This window comes from Thalassophryne amazonica, chromosome 3, assembly GCF_902500255.1.
Source record: "Thalassophryne amazonica chromosome 3, fThaAma1.1, whole genome shotgun sequence".
NCBI classification, from domain to species: Eukaryota; Metazoa; Chordata; class Actinopteri; order Batrachoidiformes; family Batrachoididae; genus Thalassophryne; species Thalassophryne amazonica.
In genome coordinates, this window is record NC_047105.1 from 129,116,707 (window position 1) to 129,130,232 (window position 13,526).

The following is a 13,526-nucleotide window of genomic DNA, read 5'->3' on the forward strand; positions in this document are numbered from 1 at the left end:
GTGCTGGAAACAACTAAACACAAAACTGGGGCAGAAGGAGAACAGAAAGGGGGAAAAGATGGCTCAACGCCCTGATCAGGCCAAAACCATGACATATTTAAAATGGCATAAACAAATTAAAATGTGTGAAATTCCAAGTGTTCCAATACTTTGAGGCCACAGTCTGAAAGTATTGTGGAAAGCAGACCCCCTGCTTAAAAAGGCAGGGGTCTGGGGGGGGGGGCGCAGCCCCCAGAAGCTGAAAGGTTTTTGCCATGCTAATGCTCCCCTGAAGCATTTACTAAAAATAAAGTCTGAAGGACCTAAATGACATGGTGAGATGCTGACGAGCTTCGCTCATTCATGTCCGTGACATATGCATATTATTTTGCCGTAAAACGCCCAAATTCATTTAAAATCGATCATCATAAAGTGGTTTGTTTACCGGAGAAGGAGGCTGCCATTTTTGTTTATGAACAGTTCAAAGCGCATTCTCACGACTCTCCACACGGAATCGCTTTTCGCCGTACGCTCTTGTGAAGGTAGTAGATGCGCAACGTCTCGATGTTCCAGACAATTTCCTGCCTGCTTCCCGCGCCAAATCTCATAGCATCGTTCAACAAATTTTCTACTTTGTCAGTTTCTCATCATTTATTTCCAACATTACACAAGATAAATACAGGTATGGCAATAATTTAATGCTGATATCATTTAAACAAGTAAATTCTGTGATATTTTGGTGGTGTTGTATGATAAATGCTTAGGGAGTAAAACACGGCGATCATTGAAGTTTGTTACCACCAATGGCACCATCCACCACGCATTTTAGTATGTGGCCATGTCTTTTTTTTTTTTTTTTTTGCAAAGCAGAAGCATTGTTTCTCAATACACAGTGTGTGTGTGTTTGCATCTTCACATTTCTCTTTTATAATACAAACAGCCAGCTGGTTTCTTTCTCCGTTTTGAAAATTATTTGAAAATTTTCAGGAGCAGAGCAGAAACATGGTTTCTCAACACACACAGTGTGTGTGTGTGTGTGTGTGTGTGCATCCTCAAATTTCTATTTCATGGCAATATTTGTCAAAGAGGAAAACAGCCAAATGATTTTTTCGTTTTGAAAATTTAACTTTTTTCAGGAGCAGAGGAGAAAATGGTTTCTCAACTCACACAGTGTGTGTGTGTGTGTGAATGCGTGTCTGGCTCTCTGTGTGTGCATCCTCAAATTGCTCTTTCATGGCAATAGTTTTCAAAGAGGAAAACAGCCAAATGATTTTTTTTGGTTTTGACAACTGAACTTTTTTCAGGAGCAGAAGAGAAACATGGTTTCTCAACTCACACTGTGTGTATGTGTCTGGTTGTCTGTTTGTGCATCCTCAAATTGCTCTTTCATGGCAATAGTTTTCAAAGACGAAAACAGCCAAATGGTTTCTTACTGTTTTGACAATTTTCTGAATGTTTTTTAGGAGCAGAGTAGAAACGTGGTTCTTCAACACAGAGTGTGTGTGTGTGTGCATCCTTAAATTTCTCTTTCATGACAATATTTTCAAATAGGAAAACAGCCAAATGGTTTCTTACTGTTTTGACAATTTTCTGAATGTTTTTTAGGAGCAGAGTAGAAACGTGGTTCTTCAACACAGAGTGTGTGTGTGTGTGTGTGCATCCTTAAATTTCTCTTTCATGACAATATTTTCAAATAGGAAAACAGCCAAATGGTTTCTTTGTCTGTTTTGACAATTGTCTGAATTTTTTCAGGAGCAGAGCAGAAACATGGTTTCTCAACATAAACTGTGCTTGTGTGTGTGTGTTCGTGTTCATATGGGCACTTGTGTTTGAATCCTCAAATTTGTCCTTCATCACAAGATTTTTTTAAAGAAGAAAAACAGCCAAATGGTTTCTTTTTCTGTGTTGAGAAATGCCTCAACGATTTTCAGGAGCACAGCAGAAACATGGTTTCTCAACACACACAGTGTGTGTGTGTTTGTGTGTGCACTTGTGTTTGCATCATCAAATTTCTCCATCACAAGATTTTTTAAGAGGAAAACAGCCAAATGTTTTCTTTTTCTGTGTTGAGAAATGCCGCAATGTTTTTCAGGAGCAGAGCAGAAACATGGTTTCTCAATACACACAGTGTGTGTGTGTGTGTGTGTGTGTGTGTGTGTGCATCCTCAAATTTCTATTTCATGGCAATATTTTTCAAAGAGGAAAACAGCCAAATGATTTTTTCGTTTTGAAAATTTAACTTTTTTCAGGAGCAGAGGAGAAAATGGTTTCTCAACTCACACAGTGTGTGTGTGTGTGTGTGTGAATGCATGTCTGGCTCTCTGTGTGTGCATCCTCAAATTGCTCTTTCATGGCAATAGTTTTCAAAGAGGAAAACAGCCAAAAGATTTTTTTTGGTTTTGACAACTGAACTTTTTTCAGGAGCAGAAGAGAAACATGGTTTCTCAACTCACACTGTGTGTATGTGTCTGGTTGTCTGTTTGTGCATCCTCAAATTGCTCTTTCATGGCAATAGTTTTCAAAGACGAAAACAGCCAAATGGTTTCTTACTGTTTTGACAATTTTCTGAATGTTTTTTAGGAGCAGAGTAGAAACGTGGTTCTTCAACACAGAGTGTGTGTGCATCCTTAAATTTCTCTTTCATGACAATATTTTCAAATAGGAAAACAGCCAAATGGTTTCTTACTGTTTTGACAATTTTCTGAATGTTTTTTAGGAGCAGAGTAGAAACGTGGTTCTTCAACACAGAGTGTGTGTGTGTGCGCATCCTTAAATTTCTCTTTCATGACAATATTTTCAAATAGGAAAACAGCCAAATGGTTTCTTTGTCTGTTTTGACAATTGTCTGAATTTTTTCAGGAGCAGAGCAGAAACATGGTTTCTCAACATAAACTGTGCTTGTGTGTGTGTGTTCGTGTTCATATGGGCACTTGTGTTTGAATCCTCAAATTTCTCCTTCATCACAAGATTTTTTTAAAGAAGAAAAACAGCCAAATGGTTTCTTTTTCTGTGTTGAGAAATGCCTCAACGATTTTCAGGAGCACAGCAGAAACATGGTTTCTCAACACACACAGTGTGTGTGTGTTTGTGTGTGCACTTGTGTTTGCATCATCAAATTTCTCCATCACAAGATTTTTTAAGAGGAAAACAGCCAAATGTTTTCTTTTTCTGTGTTGAGAAATGCCGCAACGTTTTTCAGGAGTAGAGCAGAAACATGGTTTCTCAATAGACACAGTGTGTGTCTTTGCATCTTCACTTTTCTCTTTCATAATAAAAACAGCCAGCTGGTTTTGCCTACTTGAACTCCTTCAAAGAGAAAAATGCATTATAAAAAAACTGTTTCTAAGGACACATGATATAATTTCCATCATTCAGCTTTCAAGATTTCTTCAATCCTCATAAGACCATAATCCCCCACAGACAGAGTTGTGAACCTCTCGACAGACTTTGACACACATATTTGCTTTTTCTTGGTTAGTAACTGCTTCCCTATGCCCATCAGACAGAGCTGGTGTTAATGACCTCACCATCTTCCCAGACATTTTATGACTTCTGGCCCAGACCTGCCTAACTGGGGTATCTGGCCCCAGGGTCCCACAATAAGCTCTCCAGCACTGTCTCTTAGCATCTTTTGTAGTTTTCCTTGCCTTTGCCCTACAACGTTTAAAATTGATACTGTTGTACTGTTGAAATTTGGAGTTCCACTGGGGTCCATCTTAGGTCCCCTGCTTTTCTCCCTTTATATAGCACCCCTTGGGCACATATTGCAGTGTTTTGGGATTACCTTTCACTGCTATGCTGATAATACTCAGTAACACATGCCGATAACTGCTGGTCATCTCATTCACATAAAATCCTTAGAAGACTGCCTTGCATCAGGGAGAAGCTGGATGTCTAGAAACTTCCTACTTTTAAACTCTGAAAAGACTGAAATTATGGTTCTTGGTCCAGTGAGACATCAGCATCAATTTTTACCAGTTAACGCTTAGCCTAGGCTTGTGTGTCATACATCACACAGACAAAATAAGGAACCTTGGGGTAATTTTTGATCCTATGTTGTCCGTTGACCTCCACATTAGAGATATTATGAGGAGTGCTTTCTTCCACCTGCGAAATATAGTGAAGATTCATCCCATCCTGTCTATGGCTGATGCTGAGACCCTGATTCATGCGTTTGTTTCTTCTCGATTGGACTACTGCAATGTTCTATTTTGTGGATTACCAAAGTCCAGCATTAGGGGCCTCCAATTGGCTCAAAATAATGCTACCAGACTTTTGACACGAAGCAGAAAGTTTGACCACATTACACCAATTTTGGCATCTCTTCACTGGCTTCCTGTCCCAGTGAAATCAAATTTTAAGGTTCTGCTACTAGTCTATAAAATTGTTCACGGACTGGCACCTCCCTACCTAGCTGACCTAATTAAACCCTACGTAAAGACCCGGTCTTTGCGTTCTCAAGGTGCAGGACTACTTTGTGTCCCTCAGGTGAATAAAAAGTCTGCAGGTCAGAGAGATTTCTCATATCGTGCCCCTGTTCTGTGGAATGATCAATCAATAAAAGAGTCAGATTCTGTAGAGACTAGTATGTTTCTATGCTTTTTACTCTTAATAGGAAACAGAGCATGCCGCAGCCTCAACTTTATCTAAATTCTGGGTCTTTTAGTGAAGCTTAGGGCTAGTGGCTGGTGATCACCTTCGTATTTCTTCTGTTTTTCTTGTTGCTTCATGCTGACAAATTACATTGTATTTGTTGTCGTTCTGATGCTTGATTCTGCTTTTCTTCTTTTCTCTCTGTTTGAGGTGCAGCGCCATGCAGAGATGGGTGAGATTGCAAGAAGAGCGGGTGCTCCTACTGCCACCAAGAAAGACCCGCCCCTACTCATCATATACAACCCCCTGGCAAAACTTATGGAATCACCGGCCTCGGAGGATGTTCATTCAGTAGTTTAATTTTATAGAAAAAAAGCAGATCACAGACATGACACAAAACTAAAGTCATTTCAAATGGCAACTTTCTGGCTTTAAGAAACACTATAAGAAATCAGGAAAAAAAATTGTGGCAGTCAGTAACGGTTACTTTTTTAGACCAAGCAGAGGGAAAAAAATATGGAATCACTCAATTCTGAGGAAAAAATTATGGAATCATGAAAAACAAAAGAACACTCCAACACATCACTAGTATTTTGTTGCACCACCTCTGGCTTTTATAACAGCTTGCAGTCTCTGAGGCATGGACTTAATGAGTGACAAGCAGTACTCTTCATCAATCTGGCTCCAACTTGCTCTGATTGCTGTTGCCAGATCAGCTTTGCAGGTTGGAGCCTTGTAATGGACCATTTTCTTCAACTTCCACCAAAGATTTTCAATTGGATTAAGATCCGGACTATTTGCAGGCCATGACATTGACCCTATGTGTCTTTTTGCAAGGAATGTTTTCACAGTTTTTGCTCTATGGCAAGATGCTTTATCATCTTGAAAAATGATTTCATCATCCCCAAACATCCTTTCAATTGATGGGATAAGAAAAGTGTCCAAAATATCAACATAAACTTGTGCATTTATTGATGATGTAATGACAGCCATCTCCCCAGTGTCTTTACCTGACATGCAGCCCCATATCATCAATGACTGTGGAAATTTACATGTTCTCTTCAGGCAGTCATCTTTATAAATCTCATTGGAACGGCACCAAACAAAAGTTCCAGCATCATCACCTTGCCCAATGCAGATTCGAGATTCATCACTGAATATGACTTTCATCCAGTCATCCACAGTCCACGATTGCTTTTCCTTAGCCCATTGTAACCTTGTTTTTTTCTGTTTAGGGGTGATTCTTTAACTACGGGCACTATTGGCCTTGTAAATGTAATTTCCACCACACCATTGCCTTACAATATAAAGCGCCTTGGGGCAACTGTTTGTTGTGATTTGGCGCTATATACATGTGCTCTGATGTCACTGTTTATCTCCATAGAAACTACCCAAACAATCTTTCATACAAACTGTTTAAAGGGACATTACATTGTTGTGGTGGAAATTACGGCAATAGTGTGGGACAACTACATTTTGTTTAAAAAAAATCACAACAGTTGTATGACATTGAATACCCCAATTATGTTTTGATTATTTTACTGATATTTTATTCAGAGATATTTTAAAACATTAGAAAAAACGTTTCTTTACCATTCATTTTTATCATTGAAGATCAAACGTCTGGGTGTGGGACAAGCACAAAACGGCAATATTTGCATATAATGATGCTGAAAAAAGGTGAAAAAGTCATCATAGACTACTAGAACTAATTTCTTAACACACTTTCATTGTAAAGATAACTATAAAAGTGTGAAATTTCCCCTTTTTTCTGTTTTTCATACAATATGATCAAAGGACATAATAAGTGCCCGTAGTCTAAGAATCACCCTTAGGTGTTAATGATGGCTTTCGTTTAGCTTTTATGAATGTAAATCCCATTTCCTTTAGGCAGTTTCTTACAGTTCAGTCACAGACGTTGACTCCAGTTTCCTACCATTCGTTCATTTGTTTTGTTGTGCATTTTCGATTTTTGAGACATACTGCTTTAAGTTTTCTGTCTTGACGCTTTGATGTCTTCCTTGGTCTACCAGTATGTTTGCCTTTAACAACCTTCCCACGTTGTTTGTATTTGGTCCAGAGTTTAGACACAGCTGACTGTGAACAACCAACATCTTTTGCAACATTGCGTGATGATTTACCCTCTTTTAAGAGTTTGATAATCCTCTCCTTTGTTTCAACTGACATCTCTCATATTGGAGCCTTGATTCATGTCAGTCTACTTGGTGCAACAGCTCTCCAAGGTGTGATCACTCCTTTTTAGATGCAGACTAACGAGCAGATTTGATTTGATGCAGGTGTTAGTTTTGGGGATGAAAATTTACAGGGTGATTCCATAATTTATTCCTCAGAATTGAGTGAGTCCATATTTTTTTCCCTCTGCTTGGTCTAAAAAAGTAACCGTTACTGACTGCCACAATTATTTTTCCTGATTTCTTATAGTGTTTCTTAAAGCCAGAAAGTTGCCATTTGAAATGACTTTAGTTTTGTGTCATGTCTGTGATCTGCTTTTTTTCTACAAAATTAAACATCCTCCGAGGCCGGTGATTCCACAATTATTGCCAGGGGTTGTATAATGTCTATGATCATGACCAGCATTAGACTGAGTATAAGCAGTTATGGGGAGCAAATTTCATTTGTAAATGTTTGGTTGTGCTATACTTTATTTTCCTTTTCCTGGGTTTACCCCCTGTGTGTGATACAAAATCAGGTGTATTATTACTAGTGATTACTGATTATTACTAACAGTAGAAAAAATGGAATTCACCTAAATGTTGTAGTTTAAGTGCCATTAAATGGATGTAAGTCTTATGTACCATAATTGGTATGCATAAATCTTAGTCTGATTATTTTTTGGTTTTGCTCCCATTTTGTATGCGATGAGCTCAAAGATCTAAAACTTTTTCCACATACACAATATCACCATTTCTCTCAAATATTGTTCACAAACCAGTCTAAATCTGTGATAGTGAGCACTTCTCCTTTGCTGACATAATCCATCCCACCTCACAGGTGTGCCATATCAAGATGCTGATTAGACACCATGATTAGTGCACAGGTGTGCCTTAGACTGCCCACAATAAAAGGCCACTCTGAAAGGTGCAGTTTTATCACACAGCACAATGCCACAGATGTCGCAAGATTTGAGGGAGCGTGCAATTGGCATGCTGACAGCAGGAATGTCAACCAGAGCTGTTGCTCGTGTATTGAATGTTCATGTCTCTACCATAAGTCGTCTCCAAAGTCGTTTAAGAGAATTTGGCAGTACATCCAACCAGCCTCACAACCGCAGACCACGTGTAACCACACCAGCCCAGGACCTCCACATCCAGCATGTTCACCTCCAAGAACGTCTGAGACCAGCCACTCGGACAGCTGCTGAAACAATCGGTTTGCATAACCAAAGAATTTCTGCACAAACTGTCAGAAACCGTCTCAGGGAAGCTCATCTGCATGCTCGTCGTCCTCATTGGGGTCTCGACCTGACTCCAGTTTGTCGTCGTAACCGACTTGAGTGGGCAAATGCTCACATTCACTGGCATTTGGCACGTTGGAGAGGTGTTCTCTTCACGGATGATGCGAAGGAGATGTGTTGCACTGCATGAGGCAAATGGTGGTCACACCAGATACTGACTGGTATCCCCCCCAATAAAACTGCACCTTTCAGAGTGGCCTTTTATTGTGGGCAGTCTAAGGCACACCTGTGCACTAATCATGGTGTCTAATCAGCATCCTGATATGGCACACCTGTGAGGTGGGATGGATTATCTCAGCAAAGGAGAAGTGCTCACTATCACAGATTTTGACTGGTTTGTGAACAATATTTGAGGGAAATGGTGATATTGTGTATGTGGAAAACGTTTTAGATCTTTGAGTTCATCTCATACAAAATGGGAGCAAACCAAAAGTGTTGCGTTTATATTTTTGTTGAGTATATATATATATATATATATATATATATATATATATATATATGAGACACACACACACAGCATACAAAATGTTAGTTTTTGGTACCAGAATACCTCTTACTGAGTAGGTTTGTGATGGCAAAGTTGGCAATTTAGTGGAAGCATGGTGGAATTATAATGAGCCCCTGAGGCTAAATTATGCTTCTTTTGAGCCATTTCTATACATACCAATACTAATTATTTTATTTAAAAAAAAATGCATAACACGTTTGTTCAGTTGAGTAGCACTTTGTTTATTTACAAATTTATGAGTATGTACAGAGATGCAGGGATGAAACGTGTCATCTTTTTTCCCGGTTGCCTGGGTTATTTTTGAGATCAGTGCAAATCTGTTGTGTTGTAAATTCCCTTTAGTTGTTGTGTCTGTATAATGTTATTTAGGTCAGGCATCGATTTGGGCAGTGCCAATGCGCTGTTAGCGTCGGTCACGTTAGCGGATGATCAGAGGTTTTTTTTTTTATCAGACATTATTTAGGAGGTGTGTTAGAAAAATATCCGACCTTTTTATTTTTTGCAAAAACCTGATGGATTTGAATCACGTGTGCTTGCATGAGCAAACCTTGAACCTTCGTGCGCATGCGTGAACTTTTTCACGCCTGTCGATTGCATCATTTTCTGGTAAGCAGCCTTTGTGTGAGGTGTGTGTCGTGCGCTCGGCGTTTTTTCATTCCAAGGAAAAAGACGGAACGACTGGAGCAGAAACTGGGCGACAGCCAGGTGGAAACCATTCCGATGATTCAGACGGCTTTCGGTGGCTTTTCAGTCGTGTGACTATCCGAGAAACTGTAGAAGAGGTGGGCATGTCACAGCATGTCCTGTGAGACTTCAACACAAAGGTGCTTTTGCTCCGCCGTCGGCAGCTTTGTGCTGAAGCCATCGGCATGATTTTCACCGCCACTCTTTTCATGGCCAAATCTTCTGTCACAGTGGAATGTTCCAAAAAAGTGCTGATGTTCACCTCTTCCGCAATTTCTCAGACAGTCACACGATGGTCCCGCATCACCACAGCGTTCACTTTGGAAATGATCTGGTCATTTCAGCATGTTGATGGCCGACCGGAGCGTGGCTCGCTCTCCACCGTTGTGTGGATGTCTTTAAACCGGCTGTACCGCTCCTTAATTTGTGTGATGCCCATAGGATCGTCACCGAAAGCCGTCTTGCAAAAAATAAAAAGGTCCGATACTTTTCTAACAGACCTCGTATGTAGACACCACTTTTAAAGTAGAATTCCTTCATGAAGAGGGTGACTTACCTATTTGCAAAGGGTTTTCTGTTTTATCAGGGATGGACGTTGTGTTGTGATTCATGACCAGTGGGGATGTTTTAAGTCGTCTGTCATTATTGTATTATTTTCTAGTGGCTAGCTAATTAGCCACTATGTGGTCTGCTTAGATGTCTGCTTATTATGTTAAATAAGTTCAGCCAACTACTGTTATGTGTATTATACTTATATAGCACTGCAGTTATTGGTGTTTCTGATATTACTGTATTAATAAGCACTGTGTTTAGGATTTGTAATGAAAATCACATTGTTTTGTTTGTGTTTCTGTCTTGCAGAAACCATTATTTCGTCCATTTATCCAAACTATTCATTTAGACCATTCAGTGGTTTTGGAATGTTTCATTCCAACATCTGTGCACCCTGCATGTTAAACTGGGCCATTCAAGTTCATCTGTTGAGCAACAAATCTGCTTATAAAGGCGCTGAACTGTTTCTGCGTGTCCATGTCTTCTCTCTGACAGTGCGACTATTTACCCAAATTGACTCCAACGATGGACCCAGACTGACCAAATACGACTAAATGAAGTACTTTTATTTTCAGAAATGCGCTCCATTCCCAAAACATCAATCAGCTGCAAATCTTGAATTCTTCGCAAAGTGTCAATTGCAAAACATGAATACTGAAAAAGTATCTCCCAAAAAGTGAACACGTGAATCTCATTCATTTAATCATGATATATATATATATATATATATATATATATATATATATATATATATATATTTTCCTTCTTCTTTCAGTTTAAGTAGTTTATAGATTTAGGTTTACTAATCCAATCCAGTTTTATTTATAAACACTTTAAAATCACCCACAGGGTCCAAAGTGCTGTACAATAAGAAAAAAAAAAAAAAAAAACCTCAATAAATACATTAAAATACAAAATGCATTTAAAATGCACACAGCATTTAACTTAGTGTTAAAAGCCCGTGAAAAGAGATGAGTTTTTAAAAAGTGATTTCAAATGCACAAGTGATGAAGCCTGTCTAATACGCAGTGGCAGATTCCAAAGATTTGGTGCTACCACGGCAAAAGCCCACCAGTAATAATCAGTAATCACCCCTTTATGGATCAATTACTGCAGGAAATCTTAATCGCAAATCCGATCACTGTAAAAAAATTTCTTTTTCTTTTCCTTTTTTAGCGGGGGCAGGAGTCACGACAGCCGGTGAGATGGGGAGGTGATCCGCAAGCAGCTGTCGCTTCTGGTGTCAAGCACCCGGTGTGTCCCACTCCGGGGACAGTGTCAAGTCAGGAGTTTCACAGAGGACCCTCCCCCTCCGGTAACAGCTCAATCTTAAGAGAAATGTTGTAGAAAAATAAACACTTGTTTCTAACCTCAGGAAGGTCGACAATGAAGTACAACCTTATTTTTATCCATATGAGCTAGGGATGTGAATCGTACAACTCACGACTCAATTCGATTCCGATTCTTGGGGTGATGATTCGATTCAGAATCGATTTTTGATTCAAAGAGCTCTGAGAAATAGTTATATTACTTAAAAAAATGTTTATGTTTAAGAAAAAGCAGCTTTACAAGGTTAATCAAGTGATTCTAGATGTAAATTTACTTATCTGCTTTGCTCGTTCAGAGTTGGCTGGCAGTTTAGTGAAGCGCTGGTCAGTAGTTAGCAGATAGTGCTGCCCCGCTCTTTTAGCTCCGGGTCATGGTGTTGCATGTGGGCTTGCGGATTTGATGTGTTTCCGAAGTACTTGACTTTCATTTTGCAGATTTTGCACACTGCGTAAGTCATGTCAAGCTCCATCTTACACAGCAAATAATAAAAACCCAAAATGCACTCAAATATTTGCCTTCAACAAAGACCGACGAATTAGCTCTTCGTCGGCCATGCTGCAGCCACTGAACTCTACGCTGGACCCTCCCCTCATGGGGACGCTGCAGTACGGAAGCCATTGCCTGATAAACAGTACACTCAGCGAGTAAGCAAGAAAATGTTTTAAAAAATGCTTTTTAAAAATCGATTCTTGGACATTATAGATCAATTCAGAATCGTAATAAATAAGAATCGCGATTTGGACGCGAATCAATTTTTTCCGGCACCCCTAATATGAGCCGTCCTCTGAGCTGGAAAAACAATGATCTGAATGAGCCGGTGGCGGAGAAACAGAAGCATAGTGACCGTCGACAAAGCGCAAAAACAAGACACCAGAAAAATATTCAATAACTTCAGGTGTGGTGTCATGAAATTCACTGCACACATCAGTGAGGTCCTGCTGGTTATACTGCAGCACTCAGTTTGGAAGAATGTCATTGTGAATAACTTTGGAGAATTTCTTATTGTTTAAATTTTCAATAGTGACAAGGATATATGGTGTAGTGCAGGGGTGGCCAAGTTCGGTCCTCGAGAGCCACCTTCCTGACACTCTTAGTTGTCTCCCTGCTCCAACACACCTGAATCCAATGAAAGACTCGTTAGCAGACTTTTAATGAGCCTTTCATTGGATTCAGGCGTGTTGGAGCAGGGAGACAACTGGAGTGTCAGGAAGGTGGCTCTCGAGGACCGATCTTGGCCACCCCTGGTGTAGTGACACAAAATTTTCTGCACACATATTAAAATAAGTCATAAAATGAGCAATAAGATTCACTAAACGCCAATGACGGTTTCACCACCAAAATACTTAAGCGTTTATCCAGTTACTCCCATGAGCACTGATGAATTTAGTTTATTTTACAGTTGCAAGGCTTCGTGTTTCCTCAGCAGGAAAACAGCCCCACTTCTCAAGTTTGAGTAAGCGAAGCAGTGAGAGATCTTTTTCTTCTCCCCAATGGACCAATTTTCAATGATGCCGTTTCACTGGATTCTTTTAGTCCTTTGATGGTGTTGTTGCTGGGGTCAAGGATCAGAACTATCTGGTGGATGACCCAGCTGAGTGCTGCTACAGAAGAAATGTCTCCCCACAGCACTGGGAGAAGCTGCACCATTTTCTTCATATGCCCTGGTGCCTAGGTGCTTTGTGGAGGTTTTAGCTGGGGTTTGTTTCTTTTGAAACATCCTCATACCAAGATCTCTCCTGGCAAACCCCTTCACAGTGGGACCGAGGACACTCGAGGTTCCTGTCCAGTAGGAACTCCAACCCACCTCCAGTAGGAATTCCAACCTGTATGAATGATCAGGTGTCTATTCAGGTGGCTCTTTTGTCCAAATCTTTTACCACACTCAGAAAAGACAAAAGCTTTTTGCCTTTGGTTTTTTCATTTATCTTTGATGTCTTTTTAGTAGAATGCAATGGGCCCCAAACCCGGGGTCTAAAGTTGCACCCTAGGTTCTATAGTTATCCTAACCAGAGCTGGCATTGTATCCGAGGGCTCTCTTCAAGATGGTGATCGTTCCCTTAATTGCAGACAACTGCACCTCATGTGCACTTGGGTGACCGGGGTTTGCCTCAAGGTATTTCTTCAGGTTCTTCTTCATCAGGCCTGTTGCTCCCACCACAACTGGGATGATATCGATGTCTTTCCATGACCACATTGTTCATAGGTCATTTTTCAGGTCTTGGTATTTCGAGATCTTTCCCCTTTCCGCTCAATTCAGGCCGTAGTCATTGGGGACAGTCACATCGATGATTTTGGTTGTTTTCTCTTGCTTGTTCCAGATGACAATATCAGGTTTGATTGCACCTCCTTCGATGTGTCTTCCTGCTGGGATCTCTTTGTCATAGAAGACAGTTACTTTTCCGTTGG

At 40.1% G+C, this 13,526-nt stretch overlaps 1 long non-coding RNA gene across 1 annotated transcript in view; it reads right to left on the reverse strand.

Moving 5' to 3' along the window:
• LOC117507580 overlaps nt 1-13,084 on the reverse strand; it is a 71,840-nt gene extending 58,756 nt beyond the window's left edge. Inside the window, exon 1 of the long non-coding RNA XR_004559766.1 lies at nt 12,944-13,084. This is a non-coding gene — a long non-coding RNA (uncharacterized LOC117507580). The remainder of the gene's footprint in view (nt 1-12,943) is intronic.
• Nucleotides 13,085-13,526: the final 442 nt, after the last annotated feature.